The 24,403-nt window shown below is 36.1% G+C and overlaps 1 protein-coding gene across 1 annotated transcript in view; it reads left to right on the forward strand.

The window, feature by feature from the left end:
- The first annotated feature begins 4,696 nt into the window (after positions 1-4,696).
- LOC128995860 (BTB/POZ domain-containing protein Tiwaz) overlaps positions 4,697-24,403 on the forward strand; it is a 113,288-nt gene continuing 93,581 nt past the window's right edge. Inside the window, exon 1 of the mRNA XM_054420883.1 lies at positions 4,697-4,864. The gene's annotated coding sequence lies outside the window, so the exon portion shown is untranslated. The remainder of the gene's footprint in view (positions 4,865-24,403) is intronic.

Consider the following 24,403-nt stretch of genomic DNA (forward strand, 5'->3'; position numbering starts at 1 on the left):
ATTTTTTAAACGTTGATTTATGCTTCCAAGGGACCATTTATGAGCATTCAGAAAAAAATTACGGTTTGCAATTGACAGTTTCTTTATACTAGTATTACAGTTTTGCTTCCAAACACTCTGCTCCATGTGCCTGCCACAAACTACATTAGACTTGCGTAGTATATAACCAATTTGATCTTATAGGGGAAAAGGTATATTTTTGTACCTTCATGAGTCTCAATTGGACCTCATCTAAGAAGTTGGAAACATTTCGAGGCCAAGCCACTGTAATACCATGAATTAATACCAAGGCGAAAATGTGGTTCGGATTCTATTATAAACTGTAGTTCCCTTAGTTGCCATTAGCTGTATGGGCTATTAATTAACAGCTGTGCCTAAGTAATAAGTCGGCCTTAGTCACCAACAAGACTACAAGATCACGACACTCGTCTCCATTCATACTTGGCTTAAAATACCGGGAGAAAGTCAGAAGCCAGAATGCTGATACCGTTTATTCATGTTTTTCATCTTCATCTTTATGGTTCAGGTGAACATAATTGTAACGTTCGATTCAATCCTGTATCTCGTATGCGTTTTGATGTTTACGATATAGTTTTAGTTATTTCTCTACTTAAAACTAAGCTATACAAATAAACCATCCATTTTTTTACTCATGCATATCTTCTAAATTCAGGCAAACTCCGCAATATCAATGCGCTAACTACACTATGCTGTCATGCTATCATCGACTAAAAAATATTTAAAGTTTATTACTTTAAGAAATCTTTAAAATCTCCTCTTGTTAATATCAAACTCTAATTAAAATCTCTGTTTATAAATACTGAAAATGTGGTAGCTGTAAGTACTTTCTCAAATAAAATAAGTCGTGCAGAAATAAAAATGCACGTCAATAAGATGTCACACAGATGATCTTTTGACAGTAGCTTCAGGCAGATGCCTGGTCAAAGACTGATTGGCCAATCAAGCAATGCTGATAATCAGGCAAACCAAAGCGGTTAACTGGCAGAGTGACAGGCATACACCCTGTAGTTGAGGTGGACATGGTCATTTTTTCTGAAGCACATAACGATGAGTGAAGTAAAAAAATATGTATACATGTTTTACAGGTAGAACCATGATGGATTTCCAGTCAAAATAAGTGAAAGTCAGCTATTTCGTATTCTTTAGTCAGTAGGATTGAGTGTTATACTAGTATTTAAAAAAATACAACCAAAGAAATCTTTGGAGAATATTAATTTTTAAGTATTATAGCCTATGTGGGATAACAAAAAGCATTGGATTTTGTATTTAGACTGAAAGAGGGTTCTTATTTCTAAGTCGCGGATCCGGCAAGTTATTTAACAACCTAGCAAATAACATAACCTTAACATAACCAAAATAATATTTTATATACATCACTAAATTTAATCTGTGTGATACTATAAGCTAATTATGGTGGTAGGAACAATCTTGTGTGTGACTAACTTTTACTTAGTAGACGTAGTAGACTCAAAGTAGACAAACTTGAACAACCTCAAATAACCCATTCCGGATTTTCTGAACTAGAGTAATAGCCCAATAAAATTCTTCTTCACAGAAATGAAAATAGGTACTCTATCCATATTCGAAATTGTATTTTCACCACACTATCATGTTTTTGGCTGTATTACATACGTTAATTGGTGGCCGAAAGTTACGTTTTGCTGGCGATGCCAGCTGTCCATAATTTGGGGACCGAGCAGGTTTTTACAGGCCGGGGCCGCAAAATCAGCTGTCCGCTTACTTACTTAAAACATGAATGCATTTTAAATACACAATCAAAATCCATAGCATTGCAATAGAATTGTGTTATTGTCACCGTTGCCTAGCAACTATTTATTTTTATTTTTGCTGATTCCTCAAATTATTTCTTCACATAACCTTAAAGTTGTAGTTGTGTTGACCATCAGTGTGCATTATTATACTGGTGAATAGTGGTAATAGGGTAAAGTGTGGTGAAAAATAGTGTTCGTACCACGGACCGAAATGGTTTTGCAGCTCTCGATCGATTTAAGTTCTCGACTTCGTCTCGAACTTAAAAACTATCTCGAGCCGGCAAAACCTCATTTTTGGCCCTAGGTACGAAATATACTATTTCATATGACATTATAGATCCAAAAATAGCATTGCTCAGTTGTTCAAATGTTGTATTGCAGTCGGTATAAACCAAGAGTTAAATGTCAATACCCATTACTTGCGGTTGACTTTATCGATGCGTCACGTCCGTTATCTACGATGGTACTCATCGCCGCTCGTGGGTTTGGATTTCGCCGCCGCGGAGCAATAAATTTGAGCAGAGGCCAACCTAACCATCGGCCCCGGGAAAGGCCAGCGGCTCGGAGAGAGTCGGACCAAATGTAATTATGAGACTCGTCGTAAAGGTTAGTCGTAACTGGTGGAACATCTGCCGAGGTGGTCGTGTGGTGCCAGACTGAAATGTACCTGATGTGGTCCAGCATCATGCTGTAGTCGGATAGTGTCTGAGTGGGAAATTTGCATTTTTGTGAATGCAAATTGAGTAAAAGATGCAATATTTGCAAGTCTGTAGCTTTTTGATGGTTTGAAACCGGGCAAAATTGTTCATGATCATTGGGTTTTAAATAAATAGCTGATCATAGTCAGTAACAAAGCTACTCAGATCATTTTCACAACATTCTACAATCATCCTTTACTCATATTTGATCGAAATACTTTAAACTCTGAGTAGGTGAGTGGTCAAAGTGATCACTCAACAACCAAAAGGTCACCGGTTCGATCCCAAGAAAAATCAATAGCTTTTTGATGGTTCGAAACTGGACCCAGCTGCCCCTGATCATTGGGCTTTCAAATAATCCTGACTTATGAAACAGCTGATCTTAGTCAGTAACAAAGCTACACAGTTCATTTCTCAACATTATACACTCATCCTTCACTCATTTGGGTTAAAATACGCACCTAGATGGCGTCACCATCTCAATTGGTAATAAGTAATATTAACAAAATAATAATGTTTGATTTTTATTCACAATTCTGGAGTAGTCCATAGACACTACACAGTTAAAACCTATAATCCAATAATCAATGGTAAAACTAGTACAATCGTAATCTGCATTGATTTTCAGCAACTATTCATCCCCACCTCATCAGAGATTATTGTAATTTACAGGACTAAGCTAAATCTGTTAACCTGCACTATCCTATAATCTATACACTTTCCTCATGCCATCTGGGCGCTCAGCGTTGACAACAACTTCAAATAAACCCGCGACAGGATAATTTATGTAAATGAACTCCGTATAAGTCGATGTCGTCGCGGCGACAAAGTAAATATTGAAAAGTTTGAATCCGGAATCAGCGCAGTCGAGTGGACGAGATTGGGCTGACGTTGGACTTGAGCTCATTAATACGAGTCCGTTAGGTAGGATGGCGTCAATACCGAGTGTTGGAACGAGGACCTAGGATCGGTGGAATTGGAGCGGAGAATGGAAATACGAGACGAGGAATAGTGGAATAGCATTCCTTGTAAACGGCTGTTGACATATATCAACAACAATATGTAAATAAATACCATTGAAATAAAAAGGTAAGATTGAGGTTTTTGAGACGAACCCAAAATGAATTATTACTAGTTCTAAATTATAAAGGTGCATTGTCCCTGAAGCGACTCTTGCGATAGTAGTTGAGCGATAGTTGTTGAGCGATACTAGCTGAGCACTAGTTAGCGTTGTTTCAGTTTATAGCGTTGTCTATTAATGGTATTGGTTTATAATCATTCTATAAAAAACCATCCCGAATTAATAAATTAAGTAGTATCAGTAGTTCAGTTTTTTTGGTACTGTATCGAACTAAGTGATAGCTTATTAGTTTTATCTGTATCATTGGTTAAATGAACAGATTTGGTTTCTCCAAAGTAAAATAAAAAAAGAGTTGGTTGGAATAAAATAAAAATAATCTGTTTCAGTTTAGCTGGATAAGGTTTGGATATGACACATAACTGATTTTTGTTTATTCGGTTTACTCGAAATGTACAGATAACAATAAGAACTCTGTGACTTAGTCGTGGATCTGAAAAACAGATTACTAGTTCTAGACGGGACATATGTTCTGTATTATTATTTTAATTATAGTGCTCAAATAAGAACCTAAAGATTTTCCGGATCGATCACGAGAAAAGTTTATAACTTTTTGGAGGTTCTAAACTGGACCCAGCTGTCACTGCAGATCCTAGTCAGTAACAAAGCTACATAAACGTCATCTCATTCCATTCTACCCTTCACTTAGATTTGCGTTAAAATTACACGTACCTAGGTGGTGTTCTCATCTCAATTCACAATGATAATAATAACCGACATCAATGTATAATACTCCACATAATACATCGAGTAGTTATTATATATATATATATATATATATATATATATATATATATAAGATGTTATATTATATATCGAGGGATTTATTATTCATTGACGAATCAATGCACTAACTTCCCGGTAGGTACTTTAAACCATCGTGTACACATGTATAAAAAAATAATCCTCTAACCAATATATATTCAAAATTTGAACATCCAAACACCACCGTGTACTCACAGTATATCTGGTAACGCCGGGGGCAGAGTTCAGTGTAGCCGGGGGCAGTTAGGGAGGGTGTAGGGGAGGGGAAACTCCCGCCATCCCGCGCACAGTCGCACAGTTGCCGCCGTCGCGCTCACGTCTCTACGCCACAGAGTACATCGCGCCGCGCGTGCCGCGACATAGAGTAACAATCAGTGCCGCACAACCGTCAACATTTTCCCACACGATCTGATCCGCATCCCCACGCTGGAGAACAGAGCAGGAACCCTGGACCCCTCCAACATCAAGAGGTAACGTTGGATTTGCATATTATTGTAAAGTAATTGTTGGTGTACCACAGGGTCGCATGGTAGGACCTCTATTGTTAGCCTTTCTGTATCGGAATAAGTGTTGGCTGTGATTTTTTTATGCGTAGCTTTTTTTGCTAGAACAGAGGTTGTGTTGTTGGTACTGTACATTTGACAGTGGGTGTATATTTGACAATTATTAGGGTATTTGACAATTGGTTGGGAAGTTCCTTTACATAAAGTAACTTTGATTGGCGATCCAAATGAATTGCATGAAAGAAATACAGTACAAGACTAATTAATTATTATTAGCTGTGGGGAAAATCCCAAAATCACAACAACAGTTGATGTTTATCAACTGTTATTTGAAAATGAGTAAATCTGACTAATACTTCGTATATTAATTATATTAAGTTTTGAAATGCTATAGAATAATTGTTGGAATTGCAATGACAAATGTAATTTATAATTTTGGGCTTGTAGATGGGAACAGTAGGCTTTTGGATATTCTTGTACACTGTTTGTTTTGTGTGATTTCCAAATGCACGTTTCTTGTAACGCTAGGGTGAAAAGTTGTACTGTAGTTAAAGTTGTTTGCTCTTGGACGCGACAAGATGCAGTCTAAAGATTTAATTTATTCTTGAATTTATTGTAAATAACACTCTTTAACAGAAATCGTAAAACATCTTTAAAAAATGATTTAGGTTATTGTGTAAACTTTTAAAATTATATTTCAATTAAATTCAGCACTCACTTACAAAACTTTCAATATGTTGTGTGTTGTAAACAAAATGTTATACACCCGGCTTCAGTCAGAGCTTTTGAACTACTTCATTCTGACTGTTGTATTGTCTACGGACTTAACAGTTGTATATTCAGTGATAATTGTTAACTGAATAAAGTACGACTTGTATGTCACCACAAGTTTATTCAATATCCAGGAACTACAGGTAAAATTACAAAAAACATTAAAAAAAAAACAGTTGTTGCGCCGCCTCTTTGTATCTGAAACAACTAGTAGATCTTCTGTAGTCGATTTTTTGGTCCGCAATGAAGTGATGACGCAAAGAGAAGTGTAATGCGATTTTTTGTTTTGAAGTGGGAAATAGTTCCTCCACGCCCGCAGTTATCTGTACAAACCTCATTCCTCTAAGTTTTGTAAAGTCCTCAAGTTTAATTCAGTCACTTGCGTAGTACAATAAAATTAATACCTTTAACACAGCCAAAATAGAGTACTGTAAATGTAAACATTGCTGTGAGTTTTTGTTCTATTGAAGATAAAACAATAGAATTTTGTCATTTATTTCTTTCCAAAACATCCACTTTGAAACCTCCGACGGCTGGATGTTCATGTGGCCGCGAGGGAAGGCATGAATAGGCATAAGTGTCGAGTGTGTAATTTGCAGTCCAATTGGTTCTGTAGTTTTTTGCAATCGCCCGAAAATAAAGGTAGGTCTACCCACACAGAAACCAATTCAATTTGTCAATAGGACTATCAAAATAGATTTAAAAAAAACTACAGTACAGGTACCTAGTACACAAGTGTAAGATAATTTTATTTTAACGTATTATAAAATGGAAAACTTGTTGCACCAATATTGATGAGCAAAGTTGAAAATAAGGAACGCGTTTTTCGGTCCTTGAATCCCATCCTCTTACGATTTCTCAATATTTGGAAGGGTTAATATAAGTTAAAAAAGTTTAATATCAGTTATCATCGTGCTGCTAGTTCCTTCATAGTTCAAACAAATCATTCGTCTACAAATCTTTTCACAAAGGCTATCTTTATGGAGGAGCAGCACGGAATTAATATGATATTATCATTATTTTTATCATACACACAATTGCAATAACCTGTAGTAAATATACACCTGCTTCAAATTAATATTCCTAAACCCAAAAAATCTATTTACATGAAAATATAAAATATTGGGAATATGTTAAAATATCTGTCAAATCCACTAGAACTAATGTAAATACCAAAATTGTTAACAATACGAAACTTCCTTATACAGTGTGTAAAAATTTTACCATTAAACCAACTATATTTTTGCTTTTAGGCACCGTGAACTGGAAACTATCTTAATCCCGGAACGAAAGTTTGTCATAAAGTTTATGGTTAGCTATTCCCATGTATACACGTTCATTAATAAACATGCAACCTTTGACACACATAAAAAAATACGAACCGGATTTTTAAACACATTTAAATGGGTGAGGGCGGGGCCTGTAAAGGTTGACGACATAACGCAACAACTGTCTTCGGTGTGATAATAATCTCGCCCCGCATACAGTAGTACCACCTCAGCCACAGCTATATTATATTCGCCACAGAGTATATCACAGCGGGCGACTTTCTAACACAGAGTAACAACTACTTATGCGACAATAGCTACAACTTCTATGTTATGGCTTGACCTACAGCGGTGGCTAAGTTATTTATGCGGACATTACTTGTGATGTTAAATGTTTTATTTAAAATTCAGTAATTTTGTAGTTTTGTGGATTTAATGATTGGTTTTAAGTTGTTAGAACTGATTGTTTAGTAATCAATAAAAAAAAAATGGGGAGTTAATTATTACTTTCAAAACTATAGCGTGTATGCATTCAGCTAAGTTCAGTTAAGATAAATTTATTGAGTCATTAATAGAATAAGGAACATTGCCAATATCTATTTATGTACATATCATGGTCAATATTTATTCCCCATTAAAATGATAAAAACCAGTGAGTAGAATGATTGATACATTTCTAGACGCAGAGTACAAATATGTAATATATGTATTTATTTATTTTTTATTTATTTATTTGACAATAATACATTTACAACCATGACAATACACAACCATTTACAATAATATGCTAATATGCTATAAATTCTAACAAAACAATACGTATGAAAAATTTTATGGCTAACATTGGTGTTGTGCGTTACATCATGACATATTTTTACAATAGATAATAATAAATGTATGTATAGTGTTAGTACATGCTTAACTTCACAAAAGATAGATATTTGCTTAATATACTTAATTTTGTATATTAAGCCTATTTAAATTGCAAAATTATTCTCAAATGCGTTTACCATCAAAGCAAATAAAAAAATGTGCAAGGTTACAATCCCCCCCCCAAAAAAAATGTTTACGTATAGGACTGGACTGGTTTCAACCAATGTAATGTATCCTCGTCAGCGGATTTCTATCATATCGGATATGCCATTCTCGAATTTATTGAAATCTTTGTTTTTAACTACTTTCATAAATAAATGTAAGTACTTTGCATTTCTTACCGTCGAATATGGTGTAAACACTTTAAACGTACGTACAAATTTATACATGGAATCGTATACAGTTATTTTTGTTTAGATTGTTTAACAAAAGGTCTTTCCAATTAAACAGCTGGTACCACCAATAATAAAACTACAAAGATAATCTCACTTTGTACACTCCCCTCCATCATAATCAGCTTGAAATACCCAACAATGTAAGCGTCTGTGTCAAAGTAATGAATATGATAAAAACAACCTAGTGAGAAATCCCCATTTGTCTCTGTTCTTCCCTAAAATTCTTTATTCAATTCTTTAAGTTATCCATTTTCCATCATCAATTCCAACAAAGGCCTCACAAATAATCATACCACCTTCGTCCCCACGCACTACGGCGTTGCACAGGGTAGTGTACTAACTCCGCTTCTTTTTGTTCCCCTTTTATACCTTCTAACGATCACGCGGAGCGGCAACGCTCTCGGCAGATGAAAGTCCCTTCTTATCTTTGTTATCACCTTATCAGTCACGCCCGATCGCTCTGATAACACTGCTCACCTCGGGTGTTAACATTTACATAAAGTATCACTTCGTTCCGACCATTTGCCCACAGCGCTATCGCCGCCGCGCCGTAACGTTTACATTTTAGATCGAACAAATTAACGTTTTCGGCAGAATGTCGTGAAAATCTTTGGAAATTTGTAAGAGGAATACGGTACATTTGTTAGTTAGGTATGGATTGTGAGTAAGAGATAATGCGTACCGTATAATGTTGATAATTTATGACTAAACATTATTACAAAATATGCGAGTTTATAAGTTACTCACGTTGATTATAGTATACACTGTGGAAGAGTAAATCAAATTACTATTTACTTAGGTAACAGATAACTTTGATTATAGTTAACGCTGAAAGTAGACTTCTCATTCTTTGGTTAAAAGTAAAATTTTACAGAATGCACATTAGGATGACAATCTGAGGTCGATTTATTTCTTAAAAGATCTCAAAGTAAATTCAACGTTAAGCGCTAATAAATAAAGATTTTACCGTTTGTTTTGGTTAAACCTTTTTCAATTTATTTGGAGTTGAACTTTTTAACTTCAACGAATTTTGGCACATCATACCCCCTAATAAATTCAACATAGGTATGAACAGATGAAGACAATATATTTGATGAATAATTTATGTCAACAAGTTTTAGTATCGTATATGTTTTGTGCGTTTTTATTTTGGTTATTCTTCCATCTATAGCATCACGTTAAAGCATGAGTTCCCCCATTCCAATTTCCGATTGGAGCCGAGACGATTTCCAAACAATAAAATTAACATACCAAAAACAAACCCCAACTTGTAAAACCATAAAATGTTCCAAGTAGAGCATGTACACGGCGCGGCCAAGGAAACCGTGTTATTTAATGCCTAGAGAGCATCCGCGTTGGAAGAATTCTGAGCGAGAAATATTGTCGTGCTTGGGGCACAGCCGCGGGGCACTCCAAAATAAGTCTGGCTGATTGAGGTCCTTTGTTCGTTTTGAAAAATTCCGCCCGCGGATAGAAAGTGTCGAGCCAGGCCGGCCACTTAGATCTGCCCCGAGGCGGTATTGTAGCTGGTAACATTGTCTGGCTACATACAGCTGTGTCGTGGCAGTGCGGTTGGGGGGAATCACTTTTGTATACGTGTGTGTTTTGTTTATTAAATTATGCGTTTTTATAGCTTGAATGATTAAAAAGTTTCAGTTTTTGGATGTGGTTTGGACAAATATACTCTTAAGTTGCCCCGAACGTTTTACGTGTATTTTTAGGTGAGTTTTTTTTCTTTATAATTACTAATATATGGTCAATAAAATGAGAATGGTAAGCTAAAACTGGCATAGTACGAGGTTAATTACTCAATGAATAAGGCAACACTCCAACTGAAAAGATAGAGAACGCATTGTAATAATATAAAAAATTATAATAATGGAAAAAATGGCGACACAGTTACAGCTTAGAGAGTTTAAAATGAGTGTAATGAATGATATCCAGCAAAATACTCTTTTTTACACAGTCACCGAGGCTTCATTTTTACCTTTTTGGTTAATGTTGGATAATTAATTCTTGAAATAAGCTATACTTACGAAATCTTTTGATCTATATTACTAAAACTGATCGGCCGCTCGGCTCTCCCTGGTGTAAAGGCATCTTCGCACTCACAAAAAAAACTGCCATATCTCTGTCCAAAGTAGCTTGGTTTTCAATTAATTAACAAATTTGCACTCCGCATAAAACTGCTAAGAATATGGAATAGATTTTATATTAAAATAATTCATTTCTAAACTTTATTCTGTAATAACTTAAAACTACACCAAAATCTTCATATTTTTACGACAAGTGCAACGGTGAACACCAAATTTGAATCGAGCAAGTATCAGTAACGATGCGTTGGTTTTTATCAATTAAAAAATTTTGTTTTTGGCTGCAGTGGCGCGGTAGGATCAAAACGTCGTCCAGTTGTTTTCAGAGATCGATGACAAAATTTCTTGTAAACATAACACGTCCATCAATATCCATCAAACAAAACATCAATGCATATTCACCAAACACTTTTAAACTCTTCTATGAGTTGAATGATTGCTTTCACTCTGGTGTATTTAAACCAGACATATTTCAGATGTTTGTAAGAAACGTGAATCGCTTGTAACTCCGTTCTTGTATTATGACTCGGTCGCATGGCTCGGTATCGCTCGATTCAGCATGGAGTCGCTTCAGAGCCGAAAGTGCCGCTAAGAGCCTAAGTTGAGGCAACATTAAATTAACAGCTGAAGTTGTTATCAAGCACGTGATCCTAGGTATCTGTACGTGCCGTGGAGTCCCCTTGATAAATTCCACATTTGTCTTCTAGGACGATATTTAAGGATTTAATTAAATAATTAAACTTTTCAAGTTTTAGTGTTAAACTCACAGTAAGGCGATTACAAAGCCATAGATTTGATGTATTGACATTTATTCTATGGTATAATAGAGACGTCATTTATGTTCTCTACAAGTCATTGTTGATTTCTAGATCCCGTAACAAATACTGTTAAAAATCACTCGATTTTGAGTATAAAATTTACATTCACAGAATGGAAATCGTTTAAATGGTATTAGAGAGGAATTGAACAAATGAGTTACGGTGCCAATTCTCAGCATCAAGACCTTCAATCTATTTGTCTCATTTGTGTATTTTATAAGTCTATGCTTATACAATATGTTTCAAATTTTTTTAAATATATTTTGCAAGGTTTACAATAAATACATTTATTTCAAAGTAAATAAAAAGACAATGGATTTCTCATAGTCCCAAGAAATTAAGATGCAGCTCAGCACATTCTTTGCGAATGCATTATCACACATTATATTAACGCAACTCACTTCCAAATTTAAAATATATTAAAATTCCGTAAACCTCTTTCCAATAAATACTCCTGAGCCCAAAACACAAAGTTCTTTACTTGTCATGTATGCCCATGAGTTAGTTGAGGTCCCTGAGAGAGCTTTCGCCGTACTAGCGGGGCCGCACTCTTCACGACTTCATCTTTAATTCCACCCCCACCTTCCCTATCCCCACCTGTGTCTACTCTTGACTTAAAACTCCATCTGCCTTTCTCTATTTATATTTCCTATTTTGCAACCAGGAACACAGAAACGTTTTCTGTGCCAGGAAGCAGGTAGGCGGACGATGCGAGTCCTCAATTCCCGCAGCGTTAGAACTATTTTGCCAGATTTTGAACTCAGATTTTAACGTATGTTTGAAGGATTTTTAAAAATGATTTCAATAGCACCAAAGAACAATCTAATAAGTTCCCAAATTCTCTAAGTTTCCCTATAAATAAACTAGTCTACTCTATATGTTACCCATAGTTTAAATTATACTTGATTTATTTGGGTGTATATATTACAAGTTTAGTAAACTGTAGAATACACCAAATGGTTTTGCTTTGATAACTATTTATAATCAACTTTGGATATTCTAAAGTTGCTGTCGACCGCTGGCTGACAAATCTATTGAATTGCTTTTGCAATATTTTCCTGCATAAAATTGAAATAATTTGAGTTATTTAAGTCCTTGCTTCATAAATGTGTTTCAGGGATAATTTTGATTTAGCATTCAGATTACCTTGTTGCAGCATATTATCTGAATTGTTTCTTTACATCCAATATACAATACAATCAATATGTTTTATGCAGATGGTTTATTTTATTTAAAACGTTATCAATTCTTTCGTGGTTGTATGTTGCACCAACCTTTGCAAGCCGCTCAGGTTAAAATAAATCTACACATCTAAAAACAGTCCTAAACTATGGACATTATCATTATCATTATGAGATGTAGACGCTATATAGGTGTGTATTTTAACCCAAATATGAGTGGAGGATTAGTGTATATAGTTTGGTTTGAGATTTGTGTAGCTTTGTTACTGATTAAGATCAGCTGCATCAGTCAGGATCGTTTATTTAGAGCCCAATGATCAGGGACAGCTGGGTCCAGTATCGAACCATCAAAAAGCTGCTGATATTTCACAGTATAGTACCGGCAACCTTTTGATTGTTAGGCGAGTACTTTAACCACTCAGCTAGTTTATATTATATGGTATACAGAGAAATAATCAAACGTTATTCCTCCATGGAGGCGCACGTAAACTCTTTTATACTCCAGGTGTTGTGTTGCCCGAAGGGTACGTCCGTACCGTCGTCCCGCGCTTGTAGCGCCCGCGGCACATCAGCGCTCCCGCCGGCGGCCAGAGCAACTACAACGCCGGCTGCTCCACACAGAACACCATTCGATGCTAATATCTCTCATCTGCGCTCCTTATCATATATATTGACCACTAAATAATGGCGGGAAAATACCCGTGGGTTTTCTTTTTCACCACCCCGACCCCTTTGTCTTCTTCGTGAGGTTATTTCATATTCCAACGAGTGATTTTATTCATCGTGGGTGAATATATTTAGAAAAATGCGTACTTTATGAACATGTGGGGTGCTGGCGACATGGGCGACTTTCATGCAATTGTCACAATGAGTATTGCTAGGAATTGGTTATTGGACTTGGACAAAAGTATTTAAATATGAAGGATTATCGCATCTAAAGATTAGATGCGATAAAGATTAGAGATTTAGATCAGTTTAATTTCCAGTTCAAACCATGATTCACACCGCAAAAAGTTGAACCATAATATGTATAGTATTCAACTTCTGTAAAGCAATAATGAAACAATAATAACATGCAAAATGGTCCTTGTCCCACATAGTATGTATTTTATTATTGTTTTTAAAAGTACTGTTAACGTTAAAGAAATTAATTTTGTATTTTTAGGCAAACGTAATGAATTTCCTTATGTTTAAAATATAAATCAACGTTTTTCTAGAAATGTTTGGTTCATGAGTAACATTTGACATCGGAAATGCAGTTTCATTGTAATATAAACGATGGTGTAAGCTTTTTATATTGTTTGAATACTATTCACGTACGACAGTAATAGACACGTGGATTCTATTAGTTTTTGTTTCATTGTAAATATTTAAGAAATGTTTTTAAAATTTTCGTAAGTATACGTCATTATTTCCCTCTATTTCCAACTATGAATGTTGATACTTTACACAAGGAAGTTTATCTCATGAACATTTAGTTTACGTATCATGGCATATTTAACATACCATTCACATGAAGGCAACACAGACTATATAGATAAAATATACCTAAGTAAACTTGTGAAAACGTGTATTTTAAGCATTTAAAATTACTTCACGTTCAAACAGTTATAAATCAATAAACCAATATATTACTAAACCATAACGATTTAGCAAATCCAGCTGCAGGTAAGCCTGCCTAACCCGAGCGCTGGCAAAGCTATTATTTGCAGTGGTATTCTGTTCCGGGAATATTTACAGGCAATGTACATCGCTGTGTACAGAGATATGTAACCAATATGATCGGGCTGAGGCCAATATTGTATTGGGCCGCATTTAACAATGTGGTCAGCCTCTGTATATTTTCATACCGTCAGTGGTAATTTGATCAGTAGTGTTTTTTTTTGTTTCGTTAAAATTACTTGTTGGTTACTTATTTTGGTATAGATTGTTTAATTAAAATAGGAATAAAAAGTGAGGAGTGTTTTTAGTTTCAGCTTTTTGATACTAAATAAGCACTGTAATAAACATAAAATATTATAAAAATCAGTGGTCAAGAGTTAGATAGATTTCTAAATGTTAAATTAATGTAAAATACAAATTGGTGCTCCTCAGTAACAGTTAAAAATTTCCTGTAAACAGTTACAGTTTATATTGTAAATTACATTTAAATGTTTATGATCCAATAACATCTAATGAATATGCAAGCATGTTTCTTTAAAACCTTTTTTCTCAGCTCGTGTGCATCGCTGGGAAAATATAAACACACTGTCAGAAAGATATTTTTTCTGTAGATGTGCAACATCCCTTTATAAATTAAAATAGGCTAAAAAATAAGTACAAAAAAAATAAAATTTAAAAAAAATTAACATGTGCCTTATGTATTGCCATGCTGGGGACGAAATAAAAACAAAATATAAATATAAAATCTAAAGAAATTGAAGAAATTACAATCACATGTTTTATTTACGGCGTGGAGTGAAAATAGAGATGTCTGTACATTACATATTTTTGGTCGAGTTTTCGACCACTGGACGACCTCTAGTTATATTAATTACAACGCTATTGTGATTCGTAATTGTGTGTATACTACAATAAATAATTTATTGAAACTGAATATGTCAAACGTAATGGCAAGCAAATCTTCCACCTATAATAGTTTTCACATAACGAACTAATTTCCCTGTATGTACTATATTTTATAAAATAAAACAATTATCAAAATATACGAAGCAAGTTCCGTAACCTAATTGACCCGGATCTTCTTTCCTTCCCCGCATCACAAGTAGGTCTATGTGCCACTCAAAGTGATTCCTAACGATCACACCCACACCCAATCAACCTGATCAACCTGGACATTAAAACCAATGCCGAACCACTTAAGAAAATTTAGTTAGCATAAGAAAATAAACAAAATTGTTATTCATTACGAACTATACAGGCGAGGCGAGCGTGGGCAGTACCAACCTGACAAGATAAACCGGTCATCAGACAATATCACTCTTATGTTGGCAACACTGAGACATAACAGAGAGAGTCGGTTGGCAAACCTGCAAGTGTCATTTCGTATTACACTTTCCAAAGGATAAATTAAATTCCGATTGATAAGTGGTTTAAGTGCGATGTACGAAATGATCGGTGGGATTTCGAGTAAGTAGGATTAAACGCATAAATGTCAAATGCGTGTCGGATAAATGATTTGCAAATTTATTGGCGTGTAGAATTTACAGTGTAATATCTAATGACAAATGAGAGAGTTACTTAACAATACTAGTTACGAATTTATCATTTTCTTTGGATGTAAACTTTCGAGGCCGATGTCAAAATCCATCAAATTCGGCGTCAACCTCTGCATCAAATTAAATCCTCTGTGTTCCCTCCTCGCTGTTCAGTGAAATTCTTAGGTTAGGATAGATTTCCATCTTTTTTGGCGGTTTTGCATGTGGTTGTTGGTTTCATTGTGCGCTTATTCACTTGTCATAAGCGCAAATAAAAAAGTGTTATTTCGTAAGGAAGCCAGAACTACGTAACCGAGTAAGAGTAGGTTTTACCACGAAATATTTGGGGCTCGAAATTCGAATTGATAAGAAACCTCATATTTCACACAGTGTATAAAACACTAATCACCTCTATGTAGGTAGACGCTGAAACACCAAACTCGTAGATAGTTGCTTGCTTACACGTTCAACCCTAAACTAATCGCTTCTTCAGTAAAATTTCCGTGGGTGAAAGTACACTGAGGTTACTTACCAGACCATCTTCAGCCTTGGATAGGTTAAGGCTTTGATATGTGCTGAGTATATCACGACATGTTGCTATATTGCGTTATCTTCTCTAACAGCTGTTACATACCACATATCACATGGGGAGGAAGGTGTACCGTCCTTGACCTACGCCGTAGCAATCTCTAGTTGGAGGTAATGACTGTAGCTGCAGTGATGCAACCGAGGTGCATCTTCGCTTCCCCCTTTCAAATATAAGCTGGAAAAGATGGGAAAACCTTAAAAGAAGCATAAAGGGGATAAGTGAATGAATGAGCAAGTCAAGGAATCCATTTTTGGTAGCTAAAGCTAATTGGACTCTGTTGAACGTAAAATTGACTTATCCATCTGGTCCATTGAGGAATTTTATATTGTCTACTGTACTATAGTTGGGAAAAGAGTAAGTTGGAAATATGGGAAAATCGTTCGTTGTGTTGAGTTCATGTGTTTTGTGTCTAGTGTCATGTTTTGTGAAGTTATTTATTTTGATGTTTTCACGTGTTACAAGAATTAGCATTGTTGTAGTTGCAACAAAACGTCGGTCGGCAATACGACGAAAATTTATACATACTGAGTTAAGGAAGCCTAGTTTGTCATAAAATTTTCCAGAGACTACAATGGCTAGTTTTTAGTTAACTTGTTAACGCGTATCTTGGTAAATTGTTAGTACAATAATAAAAAAATAATAATGCTCAAATATAATTGCATTAAAGTATGTAACTAATTTATATTTATCACAGTTATATTGTTTTGGCTTTCAACCATACTTTTTAATACTTTTTCATGTTCTCAAAGGCTGACACCGCTTACACACTGGAAATTCGAACCTGGAATGGATTTTAATTTCAACCTTGAACGTTTGAGACAGCAGAAAAAGGAAAATACTTTTCCCTAAAGAGACACAAGATTAATTCACTGTCCGTTCTCGTGGGACTTGCAGGAGATGAAGTCACATGAAGGAAAGGTAGCGTTTGTTTACACAGAGTAACAAACGACTCGGTACTCTATGGGACACAATGTTATGAGTGATGAGCATACAAACGCACTCGACATAGAGATATATGTTTTTGCACACATGCCTGAGCCACCCAGAGTCTTGTAATTTGATTAATGTTTCAAATTACAATAATAACGATTTTTACAATGATTTTTTATTTGCAGTTACAATGCATAGTTTTGTAAGTGATTGCTAAACAAAGAGACGTAGAGTTGAATTTTCTGAAAATCTTTAGTATGTTTCACTTCATATTAACTTTCTGCGTCTTAAGCGATGTGATATTTTGTATAAAAAGTCTTAAAATATGAAGTGATAATTTAGGACTTATTAAGAAATCCTGATGAAAAATATTAAACCGTGAACAGTTTTGGTTTTTCTGTAAGGAGAGTGATTGTATAGTGGCTGTAGATTCTAAGGTCCTGAAATGAACAGCTCCAGTAGTTAAACTCACGATAAATAACCGTTTAGACTGCAATCATTCGGTAGCCGAGGCTCAAAGAAGTAACGGTTCCAGTAGCTAGAGGTCAAAGTAGTAACAGTTCCAGTAGCTAGAGGTCAAAGTAGTAACAGTTCCGGTAGCTCACGCCACAAGTGCAATCATTCGGTAGCCGAGGGTCAACGAAGTAACAGAGTAGCTAGAGGTCAAAGTAGTAACAGTTCCGGTAGCTCACGCTACAAGTGCAATCATTCGGTAGCCGAGGGTCAAAGAAGTAACAGTTCCAGTAGCTAGAGGTCAAAGTAGTAACAGTTCCAGTAGCTAGAGGTCAAAGTAGTAACAGTTCCGGTAGCTCACGCCACAAGTGCAATCATTCGGTAGCCGAGGGTCAAAGAAGTAACAGTTCCAGTAGCTAAAGGTCAAAGTAGTAACATTTCCGGTAGCTCACGCCACAAGTGCAATCATTCGGTAGCCGAGGGTCAAAGCAGTAACAGAGTAGCTAGAGGTCAAAGTATAACAGTTCCAGTAGCTAGAGGTCAAAGTAGTAACAGTTCCGGTAGCTCACGCCACAAGTGCAATCATTCGGTAGCCGAGGGCCAAAGAAGTAACAGTTCCAGTAGCTAGAGGTCAAAATAGTAACAGTTCCGGTAGCTCACGCTACAACTGCAATCATTCGGTAGCTGCAGGTCCGAGAAGGCACGTTAGCGAGAAGGTGACGGTGATATGGAGCGATTATGTAAATGGGAGAGTGGGTGTGAGAGGCCAAGTGTGCTCGACCGCCACCGCTCTCTACCACTACAACTACAATACAATACAATACAGGGTTAGAAGGCACACATAAAAAACATTATGTTGGGTATAAGAACACACATGTCGTATCCTCCTAACAAGCAAAAACCATTTTATCATTGAATGTTTTACAAAACTGCTAATCAATTTTAATTAACAATCGAGATGAGGACGCCCCATAGGTGAGTATTTTAACCCGACTACGAGTAAAGGATGTAGAATGGAGTGAGATGAGCTGTGTAGCGTTGATACTAACTAATACCAGCTGTTTCATTATCCAGGATCGTTTATTTCATTAGGAAAAGCTAGGTCCAGTTTCGAACCATCAAAAGCTGCTGACCTTTAATGAAATTATTGATTTTACACATTGCTAAATTCTAACAGAAAAATATGCTACATTTGGGACGTGTCAACTAAAAAAAATTCTTTCTCAACGATTAAATATTAGCTTATTTCTTTCAACGATTTGTTTGGATAACGAATTTTGTTCAACTGAATTCCACCAGTGACTACAGCATACGGCGCTTATTTGAATAGAGCTCGTAACATATTTTAGAATGTTATTTAATTTACTGTTCAAGTTTTACCTTTTAGCGTTATGTATCGAATCATTATTATATTGTGAAGCTAGAACGTGCTAGAATAGGAAATGTTTTCACTTCCCATTAAAGATCTATGTAAAACGACTCATTTCTGCAACCTGAGCCCAGTTAAGCCTCTGTGTCACATAAGTGGCACTATGCACACATGTTTATGTACCAAAGCATGTTCACACATCCATAAACATCATTCCGGCCAATCAGCCTGCATAACGCGTATAATGGTTCAATCCTATATGTAGACCGTTAACAGAGCCCGTAGCCTATATAGCTTCGGACCGGACAAAGCGAATACATCAACGTTATCAGGGGAACCTGTTCCCGACTGTAAATATTCATGGCCATAAACAATGCTAAAGAGTAAACTCGCTTCTATACGTTATCATTAGCGCTACGCTGTAAAGTATCGGGCTCATTGGCTACCGAAGTGGAAGAGGAAGAGAAGACGGACGGGAGATTCGCGAGTTGTACGTTGATTGAAGAAGCTATTGATTATTTGAAATTTGTGAGATAAATTCTGGTAAAAAATATAATTACAATGAATATATGCCAATTAAGACGAACGACAAAGGCTCGTCTGGTTCGTTTTTGACGGTAATTGAAAGAATAGTTGGTAGTTAAATTAAAATCAAAGAAAAGAATCTACCAACTCTAGTTTATGTAACTACACTAGAGGCAATGCAGTTTCGTATATTTTAGGTAGAAATTATAAGTTAAATAACTGCATGCTGCAATCCTTTTCAAGATACCGTCGTTGCAATGTCATGGCACTTGAGACATCATTATCTGCGAAACAAACTCCAGTAGCGGTAAGAATTTTGGTGACAGGTGGTAAAGTGTGCTTGTGGATGAGAAATCAAATCTAAGTGAGTTAACCAATTAAGGTGGGGAACTATTCTCTAATAGTGAAATACAACATTAGAGAATTAGATGAGATAGCAAAATGGCGTTTCAAATAGCGTACCTATCCTTTTTATATTCCTTCCCTACTTAGTGAAGTCTTATACCATGAGATGTGTATTACTTTGAAAACACTTCTTATGCAATAGTTAGGTGAAGGTAAAACGTAGAACAAGAATCTGTAGCCATCCCGTATTCCTTCATGGTTCACGCATCTTTGGATCCACGTATAGCATTCTTACTTATATGTTCTGCTACAAATGCGATAAAAAGATTGTGCATCACAAATTAATGAAGAAATAAATGGTCTCTTTAAGACAACAATTAAGATTAAAGTGTGGTTGCTCATCGCAGCCATATGACGTCAAGATAAAATTGAGCGCATGAGTAAAATCGAGTACTGTAAAGCTGAACCAAAGTTAATTACTACTTCTGTATCGCTATCAGTTTAACAGATATTATCTCTTGAAACCCTTCAACAATCGATAAATATCGCATCTATCGATGGCCACGACCACGGTGGCATTGAGTAGCTGGATCCCGCGCCTCTCCGCTACTCGCCATTACGAGTGGGAGTGGCGCATTGGAGTCGCCAATCGACGCATTGTTCTCGCTACGCCGGTGGCGCATCGTTCATCGTTTTACGCACCTTTCACGTAGTTAAATGGCACCTCTAGGCGTGCGTCAACGTTTTACAGGTTGAAGGACCAATTCCAAGAGGAAATGAGAATGGGTTTACTCATAGTGAGCTTTCTAGATATTCATGGTTATAGGTATGTGAATGTGTCGATAACTAAGGGGAAACACTTGAAGGGTGCAGGGGAAGACAACCAAACTCACAACTAGTAAATTTTTTGTGAGCTGAGCAGACCATGGCGTTTAACAAGAAGGTTTTGCAAAAATCAATATTCTGGTCAAATTTGAAATAAGAGTATCTGAAGTTTAGTTGTTTTATTTATTTGATTAATGATATAATTGTTATATTTATGATAATACGCGTTAATCAAATCAAGAATTGGACACTTCCCCTGTATTGAAGACTGTGAACAAGCAGTGAAGCAGTGATAAATGGTAATTATGAAATTGCGTCTGAGTTACTACTAGTCATAACATAAGGCCTACTGAATGTAACATTGGCTTATAAAATAATTCAAAAAGATTATTGTTAACATTTATTTAATTTTAATTTACAAAAACACAAAAGGCCATAGCTTGCTACTTCGGGAGTCACCCAAAGTATGTTTTGTCCCATAATCACTCTTTTTAAAGAATTAAGTTACTAATATACGTCAATTCAATCTATCCTTTCACTTCCTATACAATACACCTGTGTACGATGATGCGATTAACTGTATACCTGTAAACCCCCCCTTCAGTGGTGAATTAGTGAAGAAAGCGACTCGAACCTAAATAAACACGTGGTTATCAAAGGCGGTATCGCGTTAGATAGCGACATAAACAGTGAGCTAACAAGCTGCGTCAGTGTTTACATGGCAATAACACCACGTACTGATTGCGACGGCTGTAAACACAAGAGATGATCGCGGTCCGCTAACAAGGGCCGCGGTGTCGCACTGTGCAAGAAATGAGTGGCCCCAGTGTGCTACCTTGGGGGACGCCGTAGTGTCTCTTCTACAACACTGATCTCGTAGTTGAAACCTTTCTCATAAAATATGTTTCTGTATGGCTAAAAGATGGCTAATTAAAAGAGGGAGGTTCAAAATGCATTACAGAATATTAGCCACAAACTTTCCCAATTCTATAAACTCATTTTTTGTCTCAAAATAGTTTTTTAGTCACACAATCTTGTATTGGGCACCTAGTTAAAATTATCTAATCTAAACTTGTAAATTCATGGAACACAAAGGATATTTTAACATAAATGTAGCTGCCACCGTTGCGTATTTTAAATACATTAGATGCAACAATCATTACAACATGGGACGTGGTTGGAGTAATGGTTAAAGCGCGTTTTAGCCAAAATTCTAAAAGATCATTGATTGCTTTTAGATGTACAATAATCTCTGACCCGTAGAATCGGAGCTCATTTTAAGCTTGAAAAGTGAAAAATATAGGTCTCTAAGTTGAAGTCTGTATCCTTAAAAAAACATTGCTATGTATATAATGTGTAATGAACATCCTAAAGCTAAAGCATTCTTTCACAAAAATCACTCATCTATTGTACTTAACGAGTAACTTGTAACACATACGTAGCTTTGGTTTCAGTTATAAAATTCGCAAAACTTAGCAAACCAGTGCGAAATGTGATTCTAACCATCCAACCAATCATCACTGCCACATAATCCATTTCCCTGCGACAGAGGCACTCTCGCCTATATCACCAGAACCTCGACGGCGTGTCGCTAGATGATAAATGTATTCAATGTAAATGAGATGATTATCCTGGCAGCCGCTAGCAGATGTCGGTGTACCCGGGGGCGGCGCCACATTCCACGGGGACATCGCCAGGGGCGGCGTCGCCTCTGGCTAGGGGCGGCGTCCTGTCGACAGCTGCGGCCCCTCGGGGAGGACCGGTGTGGAGTCGCTCCAAATGATGGAACCCAAGGAATGAATGTCTCCGAGATACAGTTGCTTTAGCATTGAGTTTTGGTACTAAAATAGACATCCCGATCCCATCAAAATAAGAGAGCCCAGAAAATAAATTCTGTTCTGTGCTCTCTGATACAAATGAACTGGTTGTGGCCAATTGTTTATTCAAGTAGGACATAGTTAAACGAATCACCCCATTGTGTGCTACTGTAAAATTACGTTTTCTCCCTTTGTTGTTATACGTTTTCTCCACTATTATGGTTTATATGACTTAAAATGATGATATAGTTCACATTAAGCTGCCCTTTCGGGTTGGAATGTTTAAATAATGGTTAGCGTATTGGAAAGAAAAGAGTCATTGGCTTAAGAACACTCTGCCCTTGGCTCCATTTTTCTTCGTTCATTTTTATTCCAAAACTCGCTTCAGCCATAGAGAACATGAGGAAGTCTCCTACAACCAATAAGTTAAATGTTCTACATGCCTAACTAACCAAACATTCTAGCGGAATGTTTGTTGATAACCTGTCGAAGTCATCGTTGCTTTACCATTTGTTTCCGACTTATATTTTGTAAAAAAAAAAAAAAAAACAATGTTTGAACGCATTCGTATTAATTTATGATGATTTAATCTGACGATTCATTCTCTACAAACTTTTGATAGTATATCTTGCTTATACAATCGCTCTAATAACTTAAATATCAAAGCAAAGCTGTAAAACATGTATATCTCAAAACTGTTACGACTTATAACTTCGTATTCAAACCCTCAAAATCTACAACACGTTTTCAACTACTTGATTGTATACAAATCCAACGTTTAATGTTATAACCCGCACACACAGATACCTTCATTCTTTTAGCCAAATTTACATTGCAAACGAGTGGAAAAAGAGAAATAGCCTTTTAGGTAAACTGAGTTAGCGCTCGAGTGTGTACCGCCCAGGGCGCGCACCTGGGGCGCTCACCCGCTTTGGCGCGAAAATCAAATTATGGCGTCATTACTGCCCTTCCTTGGGGTCAATTGTGCTCGAATAGCAACGGTCAACAGGCTTTTAGGTTACTTAACAATACATTTCAATATAACGCTATTAAAATTGTATCAGAGGACAAATTTTCTTAATGTTTTTACAGTTTGATGATGTGATGTGTTTTACTTTAATTTTATGTAATTATTAGTTTAAGTTGACCGCAGAAAAAGGAATAAAGAAAATAGGGTATTTTTCTAAGCTGGTCCTGCAAATAAGAATGTAGCATATTTCTACATTACACTTGTATATTGGTAGAGTATTTTTAAAATTGGTCAAATATTGTTCAAAGAATTTTCTAGGAAACTTTTATCCTTTGGTGAGAAAAAGCAAGTTGTACGCATTTCGGGATTTCAGATCTCGAAAATTAGTCGAACCCTAATAAATAATCTACAATAACTGACTTCATAAGCCTTAAAACAATGCATTGACGTATTAACACGTACAAAACAACATAAAATGCTACCCTCACCATTGATGAGCTAAATAAAATATTTATGAAACTTCTTAAACATGCTTTATTTGGGACCAAATTTGCCATTTAAGAAAGAGTGTTATGAAAATGTTAAGTTTTTGTGTTTTTTTTCTGGAAATTGTGGCTCACTTTTTGTATTTGCGAGTAATTTAACTTGAACAACACCTTTAAACCGCACAACATTTATCCCTTCTTCCCCTCTATAAATACTTGAACTACACCAAATTCAAACACAATATCTCCGAGTTACCCCGAACGTCAATCTGCTAAATATTAAATCTCGCGGCTCACCAAGAAAGCATCATAAGCAATCTTTGAGACTTCTCCTTTACAAATTGCCGCGAGGTTTATTTGATGAGTAAATTTAAAGAACCCTCTCGAGATCAACCTCTGATTACAAACTAAGGACAAGTCATCCCTCTTCTCTCTCACTCTCTCCCTCTGTATCTCTCACTATATATCTATCTCTTTCCTACTAACCCCCTGCCTCCCTTCCTGACTACACACACAACAATTGCGCTGTAAAATCACAATCTTACCTTTTCACAATAACTTTTAACACAACACGAAAATTTTCATCTCGTTATCTCAATAAG

Source organism: Macrosteles quadrilineatus, unplaced genomic scaffold, assembly GCF_028750875.1.
Source record: "Macrosteles quadrilineatus isolate MER2022 unplaced genomic scaffold, UCM_ALF_1.0 Scaffold_5__1_contigs__length_97177068, whole genome shotgun sequence".
NCBI classification, from domain to species: domain Eukaryota; kingdom Metazoa; phylum Arthropoda; class Insecta; order Hemiptera; family Cicadellidae; genus Macrosteles; species Macrosteles quadrilineatus.